The sequence below is a fragment of the Amblyomma maculatum genome, chromosome 10, assembly GCF_055883805.1.
Source record: "Amblyomma maculatum isolate TAMU_Amacu chromosome 10, ASM5588380v1, whole genome shotgun sequence".
Taxonomy (NCBI): Eukaryota; Metazoa; Arthropoda; class Arachnida; order Ixodida; family Ixodidae; genus Amblyomma; species Amblyomma maculatum.
In genome coordinates, this window is record NC_139353.1 from 91497675 (window position 1) to 91520427 (window position 22753).

The following is a 22753-nucleotide window of genomic DNA, read 5'->3' on the forward strand; positions in this document are numbered from 1 at the left end:
AAAGAATATAAATTGTTTCTTACGCAGATGTTTATTAGTCCTCGTATATCTACAAGCGCAATGTTCAAATCGAAGAGGCACAGTGGCATTCATTGAGAAGAACCGCGCCGAGTCTTCGAACTTTGTAGCTCCACACAAAATTCCTCTCCACAATCGCATGCATACTCTGGCCTGCTGTTTAAGACCCACAGCTGCACGTATGGTGCTTGACAATTCTCTTGGGGTTGTTTTGCTGTTTTCGTGGTGTTCCGATGTTCATTTAGGGCTTCGCAGCTGTTATAGTGGAACTCAGAATGCTTTTATTATAAACTGAAATAGTACTTCGCCATGCTTATTTTACCGCAGTACTTTCGCGTCACAGGGAAACGTAAAGAGCACAGGGATGCTCGCCTACAGCACTTTTTTGTTGAGTGTCCCAGTGGAACGACGAGCAGCTGGTACCGGCTCATCACACGCACGAAGCAAAAAAAAAAAGCACGCATCTGGTAAGCGACCTGACATCCACGTGGTGCTTCTATTGCCTGCATGATTGCTGGGACCAGTTTCCTCTCTTGGAATACTTTCAGTGATAGCAGAGTACATTATATATTAGGAGTATTTGTTACAATGGGCCGAATCATCCGGAGAGGAAAATCATTTTATCGGGAGTTTTAAATATGAAACTATCGTACATTGTCTCTGTCTCACTTCTCAATCTTGTTGATTAGAAATTCTGGAAGCCCTGCCGCAGGTAAATGTTTAGTCCACATAACTTTTTCATTGTATCTGCAGTGCCTCACTGTTTCATTTCTCACGGTGATCTAGCTTTGGATTGGTAGAGACGCAGATTAAACTTCAACCGAACCGTTAAATAAAAACCATTTAAGTGCAGAGCGGATTCCAAACCGGAAATTGCTACTGGGGCGCCAATTGAAACCTCCGGTGGCGCAATATTTTGGGCCGCAAACGATACCCTCCGGTTTTATTGCCGCATAGCAACATCTTCATTAAAATCTTAAACGCAAACCAAAGTATTCAGTCAATCGAACTAAATACATGCTTTGGCACTCCTGCTCGATGTAACTACGTTAACACGTTACCACAATTTATTTTTAGAAACTTCCAGTGTCGAGACAACAAATTTATAGAGAATGTTTAATGCTCAGATTCAGTGAATACCTAGGGAGGCTCTGCCGTATATACATAGTTTCTTGAACACTTGAAAGAAATGGCTCCCGAAAGCCCAGCGGTTGTCGCTTTACAGGATATCTTTATGAAATGCTATACTCCAGCTTTTAATGATCTTTAGTTGCCTACAAGTGTTTGTCAAACGTGTGCACGGAGGTCAGTTGTAATTTGCGCTCCTTTGCTTCAAGTGTAATGTGTTTCTAATTTTGCTTTTACAACATGAGGTGACTATCGTGAATACAAAATGTAAGTGAAGAACATCACCTCATATTGCTTAAAAGCGATACAGCTGCATCTGGCAGACTAATGTCGAGCTCCCCTCATTGAAAATAGCCCATTTCGTTGCTTGACGCAGCATCTGTATCTCTCATCCTTCCAGATGCCCTAAATGCACCATCTACCTAGAATTAGAATCAAGGATTATTCGTAAACTGTTGCCTCCTTGAAAGGCTCGATTTCGCACTTTATTAGAACCTGTGTCATACCTTCTGCCCCTTGCTGATGGAATCACGAGCATTATATTGACTATTTAGGCGTAAGTTAGGCAATGGGCTCCTCCGTGTGCGAACAGGTTTTCATTTTTAAGGAATTGCTGCGTTTGTGCATCCGTTGTGAATTGCAGCAAGTACATAAGTTTAGAAGCCATGCAAAGTTTTATTTTTGAGGTGATATATAAGCAACTTCAAGCTACACAAATGTCGGCCACATGATACACTTTCTTATTTTGCATGTATATCATAATGAGAGCGGTATGCACTGAGGGTCCTATAATTCCAATGTTTATATTCGTTTTTATGCAACAGAAATATACCTCTTCTATCGAAAATATTATTTCCTCTGGCAAGCACCTTAGAGTGTTTTTTCCATATGCTATTATAATGATTGAGGTATAGAAACTGCAAACATGTTTTGACTAGACGTGTCTTTCGAATATGATAGCTAGATATGATGTTACTTCCTCTCGCATTCACGGGGATTGACAGAAATTTTCATTTCCCAAACTGGCGTTAGCACGTAGGAAAGCAAGTGTTTTTCACTAATTTTCACATGTTTCCGTGTTTTGTTGCAGCGTTACCTGCACTTTGATCCTTCCTGTTGTACAATATGACTACAGAGATAGAAAATGTATGTGCATTTGCAATAATTTATTCCTGACTTCAATAGTTGTTCATGAGTTTTGATAATATTTAAATAAATTACTTTGTTCGAAACGTTAATATGTTTTATAAACCACAGCAAGTGACAATATATTAAAAATATCTCGCTCAATACTACAAATCAGGTGTGAACACATGGAATTTTTTTATTTGGTATAGAACATTCGTTAGGGGAATTATCATCTCTAACGCCTCATTTGGCTTGTCATTCACACGGAATGAGGTGGGATTATCTACGTGGGCTACATCACAGTCTCAGCTGCAGGTGAGTTTTAGAGAACTTGAATTCTGTTCCACACAATGTTGTCGTCCTTTAACCCCAAGAACCTATACATACTAGGGATTCTTAGAGTCCTCTCAAAAGACGAAGCGAAACGTAGCCTCCAATCAATAAAACTTACGCCTATGATATTGTTACGCCCTTAGCGTCGCGACCGAGACGTTCTAGTCGGTTCAGTACGCTGGGTACACACGGCTGGCGGGGACGACACAAGTGCCACAAGACAAAGGTCGAACGGGCGCGCACACTACTTCTTCCTCTTCCTTCTTTCTTCGTCCGTGCTCTGTTTGAGAAGAAGTCCGTAACAATATAATTGGGTGCTTTTTAATTGTTTCATTACTGAATGAGAAATGAAATTCAGTTCAGAAAATGTGCAACCCTTCACCTCAGCGGAGTATAAAAAACGAAATGTTTGACAAGAATACAGGTTTCGGCATTGCTGATATTGCGGAATCACAATTACCCCACCGATGACGTACAGTGATTAGGGTGTCCGACTACTGTGCCGGAGTACCCGGATGCGATCCCCACCGCTGGCGGCTGCGTTCTATGGAGGTGAAACGGAGAGGAGTCTGTATGCTGTGCCATTTGAGTGCATAGTCCTCCTGAGGGTTTATATGTTACCGTCACGAATCCTATCAGCTGCAAATAGTTCTCTAATGCATTGCATCATGTTTTTTGTAAAGCGCAACATAAGCTCCTTTCCATAAAATATAAATTGGTAAGTGGTCCAAAAGGCAAACAAACTTAGTAATATTTCCAATTGGTACAGAAATAAAGAGCCCAAATGTAGCAAAAAATCAACAACAAATATTGCAAAAGTAAATGAATTCATTTACACTGGATAATTTTAAAACATCCCAATTTGCAAACATTCCGAGAGCACTGCGTATCTGCACTGGAAAAATCTGAAAGCCTGAGCGTTGCTTGCTGCACAAGGCACACTGTGCAGCTTGTATAGCCTTTGCTTGCCAGTCAAGGCTGTTGCCGCGCAGAGGAAGTTTTCTTTCCTTGTCCTGACCGCCGGCAGTTTCGTTTCGATGGAGGCGAAACGAAGAGGCATTGAGCTCTACGATAGCAATGCAATGTAAAGATAATGTTAATAATAATAGCAACTAGTTCAAAGAATAAGAAAAGCGCAGTACCTGTCACGATTGTTTCTGTGTACAACTGGACCGTGCCGTAAGGGAAGGGTAGAAAGAAGGAGTGAAAATTCTAAGATTCGTGTCTTCCGCCGCTGCCCTTTGCTCTGCCGCCGCCTGTTCGCTGCTGTTTTCCTCTTTCCCTTTCTACCACTCCAAGCGGCGATAACGTGTTTGGAAAAATTGTCACTGTCGTTCGGCCGCAGCTCCGCCTCGGCGTCCCTGTGGCTTTTCTCATTGGCGGCTTTTGGCGGCTTTTGGTGGGAACATGCACCGCTTCGACGACCGCGCTTGCGCGGCCGTCTGAGCGGGGTCGAGAGAGAGATTCCTCCGAGACATCGCAAGGTGCGTACGCTACTGTTCTAGCCCGCCGGCCTTTGTCCGCGCAACGTGTGTGTATTCGAGTTTGCCCGCTCTGTGTCCACTTGAGAGCGCAGCTCTAGTCTGTCGATCGTGATCAAACGATCCGCGACAGGCGCACCTTGCGATGGTTTCCCAATGTCTCTCAAAGAGGCCCTTGTTGTGATCCTGTTTTCATCACGTGTGCTTTGGTTGTCACTTTCTCCACTTGGTAGATATCTCGGATGTAACGGGGGATTCCTGATCTCGAGGAAAACGATCTGCGAGAGAGAACCCTCGATTCGTGCCTCGGACATTCTACTCCACAGCATGGACTTCGCCTTCCGACTCGAGGCGCGAAAGTGTCTCTGTTGGCTGCGTCCCTATTTTGGGTTATGTGTGTGCTTACGCGTGATTTGCGGTGCAATGAATACTTGCAAAATATCCCGTGTTTCGTGCGGACGAATGAACTACAGCGAAGCCTAGCGTCCGTGAAGAAGGGCCAGCCTTCTTTCGAGATAGGATAACGGCTGGCACCTGTGCACACACGTGATGCCGTCAGATGTACGAGCAAACTCTGCGCTGCAGCTCAAATCTTCTTTTCCGGTCAAACAAGCAAATAACTAAAAAAATGCAAAGCCCCAACAACTACAAATATGTCCAATCAAGCTCAGCGATGTTACCGCGAGAAAGGTCCCAGGAAAGAGCTCTGCTAATTGGAAGACAAAGTTGGGACCTTCAGAGGAAGATCCTAATTATGTGCGCAAGACTGGATTGTTTCCGGCTTGGCCCCATTCGTACCGTGTTTCTCTCACTGCATTCTGTAATAATGTGAAAATATAGCTGTGAGTTTTCTTGAACGCTCCTCTCTGCTCGGCCTGCCTGTTGTGAAGAAGCTACCGCTGGGCTTGAGTCGCAACACACTTTAATCACCGAGAAAAAGGTATCATAATACGCCACTGCCTGCTTGCGGCGCGTATCCTTCGTGCGCAAAGCGGAACCTTGCTCCTTGCATGCTCCCAGTGCGCAGCGACGGATGGTGTATATCGCTGAGGGAGACGCTGATTAAACGTTTTCTTTGTAAACTTGGAGGCTTGTGTCATTGCAGCGGTGCGCTCTACTCCGTATGCAGGTTAAGTGCACGCTGCCGCGTTTCAGTGTGCGCGTGGTAACGGCTGATCGCGTGTTAGGCTCGCGAGACGCTTGAACCCGCGGTGGTTGGTGGCCTGTGTCCTCATAGGAACCACAACTGGTGCCCACCGTGAAAAGTGTCTGGCCTTTGAGTCTTTGGACAGCATATAGGCCGAACAGGTCGCCATGACATTAAAGCTCATACTGCCGTCACGTGCGCGACACTCGGCAAAGGCACTGAAACACGCTTCATGGTTCTTCGGAGCACCCTACGATACGACCGTTTACCATATGCCTCCACTGCTTCAGTTTACGCATTTGCAATAGCAATACGTCCTTACAACAGCACCTGTGCCGCGCTAGTAATCAGTTCTGTTCGAGCAACGGTGAGGCGTCGGCCTCCTACATACACTTCCTAAATGATATGTCAAAACTAGGAGACAGTATGCTGACGTAAATGACAATAAATCATCATTATTTGCGATCTCTTCTGGAATTCCGCATGAGAGAACTCTGAGACCCCTGCTGTTTAACATTTACGCCGATGAAATTATTTACTGCACCAACTGCACAAAATTTGTCTCATGCGCTGAAAATATGACCTTCTTTTACGGTAAAGACAGAGGTAGAAATGGGCGATCAACAACTTTACACCAGTGGTCGAACGTAGTTTGCTTAAAGGTAAACCCAAATAAAACACAAGCAGAATACTTACCCAAAGAAAAACTCCAGCTCACAGCATTGAATCTGCGCTCAAGGACTGTCAGAAACCCCCGCCTTTACGGTCAAAAGAGGCGCGGGATCCCCTATACGGTTACCCGTCGTCACTCTACGAGGTTTAAGAACACATTTAAAAGTTAGGCCGGTCAACCCATGAAGCGCGTGTGTAGGAATAAATTCAAATTGGTCACTTTATTTTACAAACAATTGAATGTTTACAAATAGTAATCCGAATTACACGGCATACTAATAGAGTACAATAAAAAAAATAAAACGCCACGACAAGACAAGACCAGAAGAGCGATCGGCCGGCCGCAGGTACTTGTGCTCCTGGTGGTCCGTCGTTCTAACATATTAGGGTTTCAAATAAAAGGACATCAATTCCAGAAAGGAGGACACATTGGCTCCACGACTGTTTTAATATATTACAGCTCTGTAAGCCTCAACGGTTTCAATTACAATATCGCATATCGGGGCACGCGGCAAGGAATAATAGAGATCTTTTATGTATGGAGAACACTGCAAGTAAACTGCAGGATCGCGCTGATGAGCGCCTCATCAAAATTTTTACCGATACTGTACTCTGCCGGGCAGTGCTGAAACATTTCAACCCGTCCTTTGATGGTGCGTTCCATTATTGTTGGTGCGTTCCAGTTGATGGTGCGTTCCAGTATCCACCTTACACATGGTCTGGGCGTGCCAGTCAAACCCATTCATTCCCCCCAACCCCAATCTACCTAGAGAGAACTGGGAGGTGGCCTTTCTCGGCTGTCAAGACTTCAAGGCTTAAAAGGTCTTGGTTCAACGGACGCGGGCGGCGTTGCTTGCCAATTGGGCCCTGCAATAGGGGCTCCACCTAGTATTGTAAGGGGAGGCGACCGATGCGGATCTAACCTAAACACATCTCTGTAACCATTTATTTGTTAATAAATGTTTTAACCACCACCAAGTTCTTTTCAGCTCGCCGTCTTTTAAAAACTCAGACACTTCCTGCTAGCTAAGAACAAGGAAAGGGTCCTGAACTGGCAAGGGTTGTAGAGAGCGTTGGAGATACTTGCCTACCTGGTGTCGCCAAGTGTCCTTTTCGGAAACGACAACACGAAATTATTGACCATCTTTGTGCGTCTTGCAGGCAAAGAAGCCAGCGAAGCTCATACCATCGATCCTTTTTACATATGATGCCAGCTCGGTGAATTCGATATTGTCACAGAAAGTTGCAGCTGCTTGTTGCTCTTTTTTGCAGTTTTGCTTAAACACGCACAATGTTTATACTGACCGCGCCGTTGGCTCCGTGGTTGTAGTCCACAGCAGAAGCAACGACGAAGCCGCCTTATTACATTAAACCAACTTAAGGTCGGCGTCCCGAAAGTAGGTTGCAGCTATATCCAGCGGAACTCGGCGTTGGAGAAGGTGTTTAGAAGATCACGGCAAAACGCCTGCCGGGTGATAACGGCGCTCTCGTGGTTATCGAGCTACGTACACCCAGACTCTTCAAGGGGAAACTAGACATTATTCATCTTACGGTCGTCACTCCAATTGTTGTAACAAGCCATACGCTCGAATGTTGATAGCCATTCCTCAATGTCTTCTAGGACGCCGCGTTAAAATATGGTGGTGTTTGTGGTGGTTGGCAGAGGATCGGCGCCGAGAACCTGGTATCAGTTGCCATGTCGAGGTCACTCGAGAGCCGCTGTTGCGTCTTCCTTAATGGGGTAGCAAAGGGCCCAAACTCAGGCATCTTTCGACATTGACGGCTACTGGGTTGCTTGTGGACCGAGGTCACATCCATCGCGAAGCATGTACACCTGGGAAACTTAACCAGACAGTAACACAGGTATTGCACCGAAAGTCCACGAAACACGGCCTGAGCCTGGAAGACTGCCAAAATCCGTGAGCAGTCTGAGCGCGATGATAATCAACCAGCTTCGTCGTCTACGCAAAATACCCACTGACTGTCTCAGCTTCATCGTCGACTACTGTTTGTATAAACCCAAGCAGCACACCAGCATTGGTCCAACAATGGTTCATCACTGGAAAAGAATGGCATCAATATTGGACTGATATTGACATTTGGGCATTTTACTACATTCTCCATTCTTGGCCCATCTTTCGTTCCAAGATTGGTCCAGTGTTCAACCAAGCTGGAGCCACCAATGTAGGCACAATATTAGACTTTCCATTCATGCAACATGATTCTTGCCAATACTGTCCAGCATTATACCATCATTGTATAACCAATATTTGTTTAATACCAGCTATTCCATTGATGGCCCATTGTCAATGCCAATATCATACCAATGATTAGCCATTGCAGGTGCACTGGCTACTCCATTCATGCCGCATATTGTCGATACCAATATTAATCCAATGGTTTATGGGCACACCGGCTACTCCATTCATGTACCATTGATGATGTCAAGATTACACATTTTGTGGCACTGCCTTTGCAGGCCATAAAATGCAGCCCTTTTCATTTTAGCCATATTCTTGACAGCACATCGAACTTGCTGGGACAATAATGGCCTTTCAAATAAGAGTGGCCATAATAATTCAAATTGTCGCTCATGAGCAACTAGTAGATATTCACAAAACAAGGGCATGGTTCACAAAAACATAATATTTATTGCAATTGTTACTATAGACGGCAGTTGTTACTAGCCAGCGCTGAGGGCACACACAGCCGCAGTTAGTGGGGCAGTGGCAGGGTTGGTCATGGCAGGGCAGGCTCTCGGGAAGTGGAAGGGGCTAGGGAGCTGGAGGGCACACTCATAGGCGTAGTAAGGGGGCTGACCCTGCAATTGCATTCACAGGTGGCATGCCTGGTTCGCCAGGGGTGGTTTCAGCATCACCCCCCCCCCCTGTCACAGGAACCAGGCAGCCACCTGCGAATAAATGCGCGTGCCTCCAAATCGTCCACCCCAACTTTTTCGCAAAAGGCACCTGCACAAAAACAATGAGGAAACAAAATTTACAACGCTATTACGAGGCATATAAAATCGCGCGCATTATTTTAGGAAGATGTAGAAAATTCCAGGATTCATGTACCGAAATTCATGGTCAATGAGAAACACTATACTGATGAGTTCCAGATTAGTTTCAGCTGCCTTGGGCTTATTAGGATGAAAGACGTACATGCATTGCATAGCATGTGCCCTGTAGCATTTTGATCGCCTCCACAGCAATACGGCTGAGACAGCCTGTGTTTCATCCCCCACTAGGAATTAGTGCTTGATTGTCGGCTGTCTCCGCATATGACTGGCGCGCTAGTTTTTTGCCGCTCCTACACTTTCTGCGATGTGCAAACAGTTTATACTAAATATCGTTACCAAGAGAATGATCGGCGACCATTTGCATTTTCTTAAATGGCTAGATATAATATACACAAGCGATCTAAGCCCACGACTGCTGCACTGGCCACTGGTTAGCTGATATACGCTTTTGACTGGTTTTGCGGGTAGTTCACTTAAACGGGAGCTCACTTAAACGGGTAGCTCACAGGTGCATCATTTTTACACATATACTGCTTGTCCAAGCAAATTTGATCCAAGGGATAAAAAAAAAACATTTCGGAGGCAGGCAAAGAAAACCAGATTCATATTGCTGGAAGCTACCTTGAGCGCCACAGAAAAGGTTTTGTTTGGAATCCTTAATTGACATTATTTACCTAAATTACTGATTATTGACTTGCATAATAAATGGTGTTGCTACTTTGAAGAGTACCGGCACAAACCACGTTTGATTATTTGCGATAAAGAACCCTCACGTCTGCATTTTGAACGCCAGATACAGTAGGAAACCACGAAAATACAAAAATCAGATTCCCGGAAAATACAATTGAGGACTTGACTTGGCTCGACAGCCCTGTGTAGCGTTAGACCTACAAGTTGCCTATGGTTTCTTCGTCCGCGCCAGCACATTCGTCCAACAAGACTGTATTTTTATTTTACAGCTGAAAAATACTGTTCCACTCATTTGTATCCTTACCGCTTTGTAGTCATTATCCGCATTGCAAAGTTCGGCGCGCTCATTGTAACTCGAGCCTTCATGTGCGCCAAAGGGCCGACGCGAAGCAACCATCACCAGCATATCACCCTTACTCATGCATGGGGCTAGCAATCATAGCGGCAGGTTGTTTTGTCCGCTCAAAATCATGTTGTGAGCAGCACAATCGAGGTGCGCGAATGGGCTGGTAACGGTTTCGGTATCTACATAACCCGGAATTTATCTGCAGCTGGAAAAAAAGGTACACATGAGGTTTCTAACCGCAAATATTGAAACAGGGGTTTCCGAACGTGCTCACCGACTCTAAGTCCTACTTATTGTATAAAGTGAATATTTAGTACTTGAAGCGAATAACCTCACTTCCCTACGTACAAAATAAAAATTTTCTGCGCTGTCCTAAGTGGCTGCCAGCAAAAATGCGTCACCGGTTTCCATCGTCTGTTTCTAATGGTTTATTTATAACCCTTGGCTCAAGCTATGGGGCGCAACAGGTGTAATGTAGCTTGAATAAAACCTGCAAGAGATCATATATATGGGTAGATTTGTAAGGTTTACAGATTTCACTTACAAATTCTACAGGAATCGCGTCACTGCGGCCTTTCTTTAAAATTGACACGTAACAGCGCTATATTCGTGGCTAAAATAAAGTACTGAACGCATTAATTCAGCTTAGCAAATGCAGCTGTAACAGAAAGTGAGGGCTGGCGACAATTAAGGTGCGCCTAGCTTTCAAATTTTCTTAGATGGCACAACCGTTCGAAATATGGAATATTAAAAAAAAGCCCTTGATATTGGCTTTCTCACAGCGTATTATGGGTGCCTTAGATAAGAAACATAATCGAGGTCCCATGGCCATCCTTCGTTTCCAATGAAATTCTTATATGTGGTGAACAAATATCTAGACACAAATAAATTAACCTTAGGTTTTCAAGATACGCGTAGTTTTCTCGAAAAAAATAATTGTATGGTATATCTCTAGAGGTATAAAACGCTGTTTTTGCCATTTCAAAATGTTCAAGTTTGGATACCATGATTTTGTCATCTACTCTTTTTTACTCACTAAATATATGCAGGTTTTATATTTACAAACACTATTAGAAACCCGTTTTGTTTTTGCAGTTGAGTTATTAAAAATCGCAAACTTTTCTTCAGGAGCGATACGCTGCAAAAATATTCATTTTTAACCTTATGTACTGGCATATGATGCATTAGGTTGGTTGCACTAAATATGTTTTCACTTCCTGACGCATGTTCTTAATTCCAGGCAGTATCTGGAGCTCCAGACCACTAGGTGTGTTCTCCGCAACGCATCAAAATTGCTCAGAATTCGAAAACAGCAGTAAAGGGCAAATTTGCTGCCATGAAAAAAAGATCATCTTCGATTTTTATTCAAATCCCTCTCAAAAATTTTCAGTACCTCAAAAATATCACGGACTAAAAAGTGTTGCGTTATACTGTTTAAAAGTATAACATTAAATATTAAACCGAGTGCTTCTGCTGATAATGGTCAAACTCAGCCTGCATTCTTGCAAGACCCAATAATATCTTGGCACAGAAACTATTTCTCTACATTATCTAGGTTCCATTCTTTATTTCTGAAAAAATTTGAAGCTCTAGATTTGTGTGTGTATCTGCATATTATTTTGAAATGGGACAAAAGTAAGAAAATGGTAAAATAAGGAAAACTGATTAGAATTGAAGAAACGGCCGCAACATCAATTTTTTTCAAAATCTGTGGAAACAATGCAAAGTACTTGGTTAATTTGAGTCAGTAAATATATTGAATTCTGCAAAATGTAATATTAGAATTATAAAAATGCTTGTCTTTGTTCTATAGATGTGCTTATATGGCTCCCCCTTATGGAGTAGGCATCAAAACTTCAATTTAGTATTTGCTGAATTTAGTTACATTTTACCTTAAGTAAAATATAAAACCTTAACCTTGTCAGCGATTATACACCCTTTTTCTGCTTCTGGGACAAATACTTAATATAGCTTAAAATGGTATTAATTCACTATTTCTGTCAATTTCATGGCAGAACGCAAGTGAAGGCTGAACTTTTTCTCGGTCCTGCATTCTTTTTTATTGCTAGGTGCAATAGTATTCAATCTAGGTTATTAATATATTATTCCATTTCTCAGCTTTGACCACCACTAACAATACTATATTTTTGAAGATGATTTTTCAATGTGTAATTTTTATAATTACAATCATAAGCAAATCGCTTTCCAGCATAATACTTTTGGTGGCGTTACAGAGAACACACATAGCAGTTTAGAGCTCCAAATTCTGCCTTAAATTAACAATATGACCTGCGTAATAAACACAGAATGTTTTAGTGCAAACAACGCAACGCGTCTCGCCAGTATGTAAGGTTGAACATTAACACTTTTGTAGCGCGTTGTTCTTGAAGCAAAGTTTGCGATTTTTTACTAAATCAACTGCATCAATGAAACACACTTTTAATACCTCTTGTACAAGTAAACATTACCCAAATGCGGTGAGCAAAAAACAGTTGATGACAAAATTTTACGCAACCAGCCGGCCTCCAAACGTGCAACTTTTTGAAACGACAAAAACGGCGTTTTCCAGCTTTAGTGATAGGCGCCTTTTTTTTTAGTTTCGAGAATACTACGCCGCATCTGGCAAACCTAAGGGTCATTCCTTTGTGTCGAGACATTAGCCCCCGACATATGAAAATTTAATTTAAAAAAAATGGTCATGGCACCACGATTACTGTTCCTGTCCGAAGACATCCATATTTGTTTTCATTTCGTCTCTTCAAACAGGCTGGTTTAGCCAATGCGGTGAATAAAAATATCATCGCATATATTAAAGATTTTCGCGCTATATGTTATACCTAAAGCTACTTATATTGTCTCAACTGTCATACATTATTTGTAGCTGAAACAACATCACAAAAGGGATTCGATTGCAAATTGTTCGCTAGTTAAATAGACGTACGAGATGACACACGTATACTTTGTAGAATACAATTTAGGAAAGAGCAGATACAAACTACAGGCGAATAATGCTATGATATGGAGCATATGTATTACTCCGATTAACAGTAAAAAAATCAACTTTTAACATATTAATATATTCGACAAACTATTGCATGCTCACATAGGAACACAATTAATGAGCTCATCCACGCATCTAATGTCTATGGGCATTAGATGTGTGGATGACTTCGTTTTATTCCAATTCGTGCGTCGCTCAAAATAATTGAACGAGAAAAAAGTTAATGTCTACACAATGTTCAGTGACTATACCAATAATTATACTAAGGTGCTTCATATATGTCACATCACCTAGCAAGTCAAATGGGATAACAGAAGTAATCAGACTCTAACCCTGATCAGCATTTCGCTTTTGCTCAATCTTTGTAAGTTTTTAGGCAGGCTTTTCCACTGATTATCCTCTTCTTTATACCCCTGCCACCCACATGACACAAATCGTCTGGGGGTACCGAACTGTTGGTTTTCGCACCAGTGATACAACTTAATCGACCCATTTAAACGTAGAAAACACTCTCGATGCGCACCTAAAAAAAAATGAAAGCATGTATGTGTAGGCGAAATCATTCACCAGCGATTTAATAATATGATTTGAACAATAAAATAAAATCAAAGGTTCACACTGGAAGTAACAAAAAAGTGGTGGAGAGATAGGAATTGAAGCAATGAAAGGCGGTTGCTTTCTGCAAAAAGCCAATAGCAAGAGGTCCACCGTCTATAAGAATAGGCAATAAAAATAAGGCATATTTAAAGGTGCATGCAGCAGTTACAGTGATGCAGTGCTACCTTTTTTTAGGCAGGCTTTTCCCGCTGATTTTCTTCTTCTTTATTGCCCTTCCAACCACAGGACACATATCTTCTGGGGGTTGTCGGTTTTCGCACCAGTGATACAACTCAATCGATCCATTTCTACGTAGAAAACGCTCCCGATGCGCATCTAAAAAAATGAAAGCATGTATGTGCAGGCTAAATCATTCACACATTATAAAACAATATGATTTGAACAATGAAATCAAATGATCACACCCAGAGCAACAAGAAAGTGGTGGAGAGATAGAAATTGAAGCAATGAAAGACGGTTGCTTACTGAACAAAGCCTATAGCAAGAGGTCCTGCGTCTATAAGAATAGGCAATAAATTAAGGCACGTTTATAGGTGCATGCAGCAGTTAAAGCGATGCAGTGTTACCTTTCTTTTTCACTGCATTGATTGGTATAAATATTACAGCAATTGCTAGGCATCTCAGGTAACCCCATTGAAAACTTCATCCAAGGTACCGAGGAGCAGTGGCGTGTTATTTACAGCTCCTCCTTTTTGTACCTTGAATAAAAGCGACTGAACAGTGAGTATTGTAAGAGGTGCAGCGTGCCCAAAAATGGGGAACAAAATTAAGTTTTAGTAAACAGAGGTACAAAAAGAAGGAAATATGCCTGCAAAAATAGCATGATGGCCTACCTTTTGATCAACAGCTGTAAACAACCTGTCACTGCCAGTCGGTTCTTTAGATAAGCTTATCAATGCCAGAGCTTAAAGCTAAGAGCAATATGAGTAATATTTATTGCGGTCACGGCCGTAAACAATTCTAGCGGAACACTCCATTACTGTAACTATTCAACCGTCCATTTATACATATCGTTCATTAAAGAACCATGCACATCATATTAAGTTGCTCTTTTCTACTCCCAAATGATTTCCTATAGAATTAGAATACGTGGATCGCTGCTTCGGTTTCAACATTCTTGCACGATGGCTATGGCGTGCACATCATGCATACGGTACGGTACGTGAGGTACAAAGAGCTGTAATTGCCGAACAGGCGGACCTCACGGCCTGTCCCATTTCGCCTGAAAGTGCGCGCCGTGGTCGAGCGCTTCGCGAGCAATATATTTCGGACGATATGGTTGCCTCATACCGGCCGTCAATGTTTTGTACAATGTGTCCAGCGTGCACGTTGTTTACTTTGCAGTGACAGGGACGCAGTGCACACACGGCGTCTGTGCCTTTTTGCTTGTATTCTTATTTTCCCCCGCCTTCGAAGCGCGTCTGCGAAATCGCTCTCCTATTGTCGCCGCTTTCTGATAACGCCCTCACCTGAAGGCGCGTGCTCAGAAGGGGGGCGTCGATTAAGAAAATTTTGAAAAGGGGCTCACTTGCGCTGTTCACGGCTTTCAATTCCTCAATATGATATTACCCATTATAAAAGTGGAGGTTCATTATGACTTAATTACAGCCTAATCATCAAGCGGCATCACGCACATAATGTCCACCCCACTGTAAAATTCGCTTGCACAGACGGCACGAACAGTTTTCAAAACATCGTCTGTACATCTGAAAACAAAAAACTGCCCTTAACTCTTAACAAAATCCAAAAACTGTGTGAACATGGCTTCCTGCGCGCAGAAGAGAGGCTGTCCAAAATATATGTACAAAGCCGGGCGCATAGTATCTGGTTACTAATTGATTGCGGCGCGCTGCACAGTCAAAAAACTGCGGAAATGGCCACCTGCAGTGTTCTGTCACGTGTTGGTGGCATACACACCTGTTACGCACGGCTCCTCTATTTTCGGCGCAAATGCTATTCATATCGCAGCCAGCAAATAAGTCCACGAACTTGCTTGCATGTAACCCGGACGAAAATTCGCTTAGTTCTTGAAGTCATAGTTCGCGCAGTTGTTTCGAGAAGAATACGGAAAGAGAACATTTGGGACTGGTAGGAGATTATATAGAGCCAATTATGAAGCAATGGCATGCTGCAAAGATATATACTCACGGTCTAAGATGACGGCGTTCACTGAGTCCGATAATGCCGATGGTATCCCGCCGTTGCTGTAATCCGTACTCCGGCGACATTTCACTGCTCAGCTATTCACAGATATGTAGCAAGCACAAACCGGAGCACATGGACATGTATAGGCGCAAGAGAAAATTATGCACAGCACAATGAAAAAGAAAATTAATGAGGGCAGAAATTAAAGAAAGGTTTAAGAAGCTGTCACAAGTCTTGTAGCGTCTCCAACAAGCTCTGAAATGAACGTTACGGGAGGAGGCCGCACAGCAGCGCAGCTGGGGATGCTGTCTGTTGTGTCTTGCACGTAGACGCGTAGGCGAGGGGGAACAACGAACCGCTCAACTAGTGGGCGATTCCCGCCGCGGTGTTGTGTTCGCAAGGGCTGTGCGTGGGAACGAAGGACCAACGACCCTCTCAACATTCCATTCCTCCTTCACCCAGCCCTCTTCTGCTTGCACAGGCCAGCCGTGACTTCGGACCGTGCCGATGAGCGGCCGCCAGCGCGCACCGCTCGAGTCGAGTTCTAATAAATAGTTTTGTTTTGTGTGTTCGCAAACGCATTGTTTCTTCAAGCCAACCACGGACATTACATTTTCTAAAAAAATAGAAAGCCTCCCCATCTACCATCCACATTCTTGCGTAAATCCATACAGTTGGTGCATCGACAAATGCGCGCGTCCCCTCCCTTTCGCCACCTATGATCGAACAAAGGATGGTCGTTCGACCTTTTATATTTACTTCAAAATATTATATATTGTTGCGTGATGACTGATTAATAATGTCAAAGAGGCGGAGTTTCGAGCTTCTCTTCTATTCTGGCCAACTTTGGTTGTAGATTATACAAATTATGCTCAAGTTAGCTAGCTGAAAATTATCCGACTAAATATATACATGTTTTTATTTGTATTCAGTTAATGTTCGCTTTTCGGGTATGGGTAGATGTTTTTATAAAAATTCTCAACATCGGCCCAGGAAACGAAAATTTTCCTTATTTGCAGGCCTTTATTTCAGAAAAGGTTCATGGTGGAGCAGCAATAATTCCACAATATGTTCTCAGCATAATTATCCGCAAACAGCTAAAGCTCTTATTTTTATCCCATTTGGATACAAAGATACGATCGCGCTAACTTACAGAAAACAGCGAACATTGAAAATTTTTAGGAAAACAAAAACAGTTTTCACATTGTTTAAACTTTTTCCACCTATTCTACACTACCTCAGCTTTCAAAACCATTAAAACACCTTGCATAATTTTGTTGCGCAAGTAATTATGGCCACTTCGATAAAGCCTTTGTCCAATTATAGCACACCGCGCTGTTCTGAACATTGTACGGAATTTGTGAATTGTTCAAGGTTTTTAAATTTTGGCATATAATTTTGTAACAGGGAGAAATATATTTACAAAAGAGGATTAAAGATATATACATTGAGGAACAGCCAAGGAGCCAGGCTACGAGGGCCGCCCATTCGACGCACTTCTTTTTCTTAATCTTCCACAAACGAGCGCGCCACTTCGTCCTCATCATTCTCCAGCTGTAACAATATTTCTTCGCTCATGTTTTGTCTCGACTGCGCAAATCGACGGTGACAGACACAGCAATGAATGATTCAGAATCAATTTTGTGCGCGTCGAGGTCCTGATGCGCTGTGGCATCAGGCAACACACATACGTTTTTTGCAATCACCTTCACCTTAACGCGGATTGCACAAAAAGACGATAACGTTCAATGAGCAAGCAACGTATTCCAAATCATTTTAGTAGAATGAAAGAATTGGAAAGGGCATGGAAAACTGCCTCATTAAAACAGTGTTTCTAGGCTGCGTTCGTTTTTTCGAATGACTCGACAGCGCACATTATTTTCATTCCTGTACAGTTTTTTTTTTATTCCTTTGCCACCGCCTAGCGCGGTTGGAATGGTCAAACTCTAAACTAATAGGCGGAAAAAACTTGTTTACTGGCGATATATATGTTGTGCGCCATATAAATGTACCGGGGCCTTCATGCTCGCAGTCTGCACGAAAAACTCATTTTTTTTACCACCGTGTGAATGCCCAAAACTAAAATGGTAATCTCGCGAGTCTTCCGGCTTTTCATTTTCCAGTGATGGCGTCTAGAAAGTACACACATCGTATTCGGTCCTTTCTCCAGGTAAACAGACGATGCTGCGCGTAGTTCCTTATGGATAATACAAAAGCACTAGAACAAAAACATCGCTGAGAAAATGGTCATTTGTTCCTTCAACTTGAGGCAACGCTTTCCTTCTCGCCAATGAAAAAGCTACCTTCTAATCACTAATTTAATGTCACATGAACATGCTCGACACGATTTCGTTTTTATGCGCGTTCTCACTGACAACTGGATTTGTACTATTGGTTAAGTATAGATGCAGGGATGTAATCGGCGTCCAATACAGGCATATTGGGTCGTGAGTGCTAGCCGGTCTGGGGTATACATATGTGGTCGCACGGTCGTGCTATCATTAGATATAATTGTGCGACAAACGTATGCGCCTGCGACGAAATCTGCATGCTTGCCAATAGGCTAAAACCGTAAACACATATAGCTGACCCCCAAAGGTGCGCCGCATATGAGCGCACCGAAAGGACGAATCCAGACAGTTGCAGCGGTACGTGCTTGAATGCGTTATAGTAATTGTCGTCCCGTGCGTGGTATTTCTGTGAGGTCCGAACGATCGGCTGAAATGTTGTCGGAATTAAATGCCGCGGTTTGGCGTCCAGCGCACGTGTATTCAACCCTAAAAATGGAGAATTTGTTTTGATTGAATGGTCAACGGAAAATATTCACTTCGGCAGCCCATTAAAGCTGCGTTTTTAGGATGGCAATGACAATTGCGAGATCAGGGGACAAAGTGGTCCATCGTGGGCAGTTTTCATACAAGGATAGCTAATACTGGAAAAACACAAGACAAATTGCAATGGTCCATTACAGCCAGTTTAAAAAAACGGAACGGTCAACATCGGAAGAATACAGGACACCTTGGTCCATTGTAGCCAGTTTTAAAAACTGAACGGACAACGCCGGAAGAACACTGGACAGCATGGTCCATCGTAGCCAGTTTTAAAAAAGGAACGGCCAATGACGGCGGAGCACAGGACAACTTGGTCCATTGTAGCCATCTTTAAAAAACTGAACATCCAATACTGGAAGAACAGAGGATAACATTGTCCATTGTAGCCATGTTTAAAAACCGGAACATCCAATGCCGGAAGAACACAGGACAACTTGGTCCATTGTAGCCAGTTTTAAAAAACGGGAAACCCAATGACGGAGGAACGCAGGACAGCTTGGCCCATTATAGCCAGTTTTAAAACCCGGTGCGCCCATTATTGGGGGAACAACGGCAATCTCGGTCCAATATAGGCATTATATATGTACGGCAGCGCCAATATCGGGAGCTCACTGTACATCTGGGCCCAAGCTAGCCAGTGTCGGCTACTGGCAGCGCCAGCACTGGGGAGCATTGGCTAGTCTGGGCCATTGTTGGACATTGTGTTGACTGGCATATCCTATGTTGGGTGCATGCTGGTTAGGCTGGCCCAATGTAGGGCCACTGTTTGCCGTCGTACTTACAACATTGGCCCAATGCTTCGTGCTGCCTGGGAATATGAATCGAAACAGTGTATGAGTATTTCTACCGGCGAAACTGTCCAAATATCTGCGAATAGTTGCAAACATAACACAATGAAAAAAGTTTCGATACCTTATATATGCAGTGTGTACAGTAAATTGCAGTACAGTACAGTAGAGAACAGTAAGTGCATTACAGTAAATTGCCTATTGCCTATTGCTTGTTTGTATTTTTAGGGCGAAAGCCTTTAATGCGTCAGCTTTGTCAGCAGGAGCTGCAGGCAGAGAGTGTCACACGTTTTAGAGCGCACAATATATGTGCACTGGTAAACAGTAACTAATTGAAATGTAGTTAACGGTGTAATTGGTTGAGTAATAATTAGTAAAATAGTAGGTAGGAAAATAAATTTTCTACTAATCAACTATTTTGCAACAGTAATTACCTTATGGGATAATTACCTATAATTAGCAAATGAGAAAATTGAAGTTTTTACATAAATATCTCATTTACTAATTATTTCGTGGCGTCACCAAACGGGGCGATGACGTTACCATGTGGTGCAGTTTGTCATCCTTCGAAATAGGCGGTGACGTCAACGCCTGAACTGTGACCTCACCGACGGTGTAGTAAACAGCATATAAAGGGGCCTTTGCTCTCCGTTTGGACATTTAGTGTTGGAGAGTCTGTGCGCGAACAAGCTTCCTGCCAAGCAGTCTCCCAACAGATCTCGTTGTCAACGCCCAACAGTGTGCCATTAAAGGCTTTTTGCCTTGCAGCACTTTAGGCAGCCAAAGTACACCCTGAATTGTTTTATGTTTTTGTTCATTGTGTAAAATTGCAAATGGGGTACAAATATCCTCACACCACACCTAATGTATGTGAAATAAATTTGGGTGGTGCACATGGTTCGTATATGCGTTTTAGTTATGCTGTTGAGATGTGAAACTAATAATATTGCATCTGTTGTTTTGTTCGCGTTGTCATCCGCAACTCTGTGCTGCACTTTTGCAAGGAGCAGAGATTCCTATCAAGCAGTTCAGTTTCTTTAGTCTTGGCTGCTTCCTTTAAACTTTAAAGAAAATTGCCAATAAATTTATTTGAACGTTTATTCTATTCACTCGAGTCTTTCAAAGAAGCCTATGACTACCTGATATATGTACTAGTTATCACGACTAGAAATATTGCCACTGACTGTTAGTGTCTCTATGATGTGCGGCTTTCGCCCTAGCAGTAGGTCGGAGCTGCCTAAAGTATAGAACTGCAGAATGTAAAGGTGAATTTGTTTTGTTAATGTTCAGTTACTTATAGGTACAGCACACCAAATGATATCTCCTTTGCTGTTCTCATCAGGCACCTTTGAGATGTAAAATATGGTAACGTATTGCCTTGCCTTCGCGCAGCCTTACTGATGATAGATTGTTTCTGCTCATAGGGCTGAACGTCCCAAAGCGAGTCAGACTATGAGACAAAAAGCAGGGCAGGGCTCCGAACATTCCGACGAAGTGGAGTCCTTTAAGTTCTGTGACATCGCACAGCACACGTGCACTTAACTTTTTGCCTCCATCGAAAAGAAGGTTTATGGTCGAAACTCACTCACATCTTTATTTCACTCAGTTGTAATAAATATGGCCTCCACAGAAACAAGTTGGTTGCCGCAGAATATGTATTCCCATTACTTGCTGTTATTTTTCTGAACTGAATAAAAATGTAAAATCTAAGAAATGTCGTTCAGCATGGTAGTTTGATCTGGTAGCAAGAATGTTCTAATTATCACATTTCAGAACTAGTTTCCGGATAGCCTGAAGAATGTGGCCTGTAGTGCTCTTAACAAATGTTTCTGTCTGCCTGCTTACAATTGCCGATAATATCGCGTCGAGCGAAAAACTCATTTTATTGATATTAATAATCAAAACCCCGGTACGCACCTAACGTGCATGTGGTTGTGGATGCTTTCTTACCATTTGGAAAAGAAGTTTACGTCTTTAAAACAGGCCCAGTGTCGAGGTCAGCCTTGGTGATGATTTGGATATCTTGTCATCCGACTCTAATTGAAGCACTATGACATTGCAGGAACATTAAAGAAGGGAAAAGAAAGATAAATGACAAAAATGCCATCACCTTTCTCAAAAGCTAAAATATCTGTTCCGCCATCAGTTTCGTCCAATACGTTAAGTCAAGCAAGCGCGTTTACCACAAAATCCATCATTTCCTCACTTGCAGACTTCGATGTTTTACAGCTGGACAACCATTTTAACGTAGAATGAGTATCAATGACGCCTAGAGTACGTGTCGTTGTTTTTCTTTGCTAGGTTCGTTCATTTTTTCCCTCAAATATTAATTTATATAACCCAGTAATATTGGTTGTAAGACGTCTGTCCTGTTTCACGCAGAGATATTATGTTTCTTCTGTATCACAATCACGAGTCAGTACTAACAGCATCCACCTGCGACTTTGCTTTAAAATAATGGGATTTATGTAGTCGTCTAAAAATCAAGCAAATACATCATGCGCTGCAGGGAACACAGATCCCATGGTAAAATTTAAACTCTCTAACGCTATAGAGCTGGGCTAGGTTTTTCATGCGGTAGAGTGAACGGCTGTGCCCTTTTTTTGTTCTTTATTTTTTGGTTGCACATCAAACGGCAGATGTAACCGAGCCCTAAATATCCAGCTGTAATGGAGTACTAGTCGTGCTGCTAAGGTAAAGAGCGAGCTCTATCCTCAAATAGATTGAGGTTGCAGCCCACAAAGCACATTTAAAGAGCTATTGCAAAAAGCTTCGTTATATCATGCTTCAGCCAATGTCAATCCGTGTGCCACTTCAACTAGCCAGAGGTTACAGTGTTGCTAAATAACTTAATCATGCTACCATCTTTCGAGCACCAACAGGTATTCATCTTTTAAATAAATTGTTCTTTGGTTTATAGGAAGGGAGAGGCACATGATCTCACACTTTCTCCGTAAATATCTGAACAGAACATTAGGAAAGAGGAAGGTCGGAGGAAGTCGGAAAGAGAGAAAGGGGTGTCGTAGTGGCCTCTACGGATTAATTTTGACCACCTGGAGATCTTCAATATGCAGTGACAGCACACTGCACTCTGACGCCTCTCTGTTTCGCATCCATTGAATCGCAGTCACAAGTTATTTGTTTCAACCCGGGTACTCCGATTCAGTAGTTCAGCGTCTCAACAACCCAGGCGCCTAAGCGGGGCATCCTTCGATGGCAGATAGAGCATCACGTTTTCCCTTTTTTAGTAGCGGCATCCTCGACTCCACACTTTCAGCCATTTATTCGCTGCGAATTCATGTTTGCCCTCTGCTGAGCCAAATCATTGACATTGCCTTGCTAAGCAACTCGGGGGATGAACTGCAAATAATGATTGATGACCTAGACAGGAAAAGTAGAAAGGTAGGC

At 42.8% G+C, this 22753-nt stretch overlaps 1 long non-coding RNA gene across 1 annotated transcript; it reads right to left on the reverse strand.

Moving 5' to 3' along the window:
* Positions 1 to 8563: 8563 nt before the first annotated feature.
* On the reverse strand, positions 8564 to 15968 carry LOC146177002 (uncharacterized). Its single transcript, XR_014701252.1, has 3 exons — positions 15730 to 15968; positions 13746 to 13896; positions 8564 to 8876 (listed from the first exon to the last, which is right to left on the reverse strand). It is a non-coding gene; the product is annotated as an uncharacterized LOC146177002 (long non-coding RNA).
* Between the last annotated feature and the right edge of the window lie 6785 nt (positions 15969 to 22753).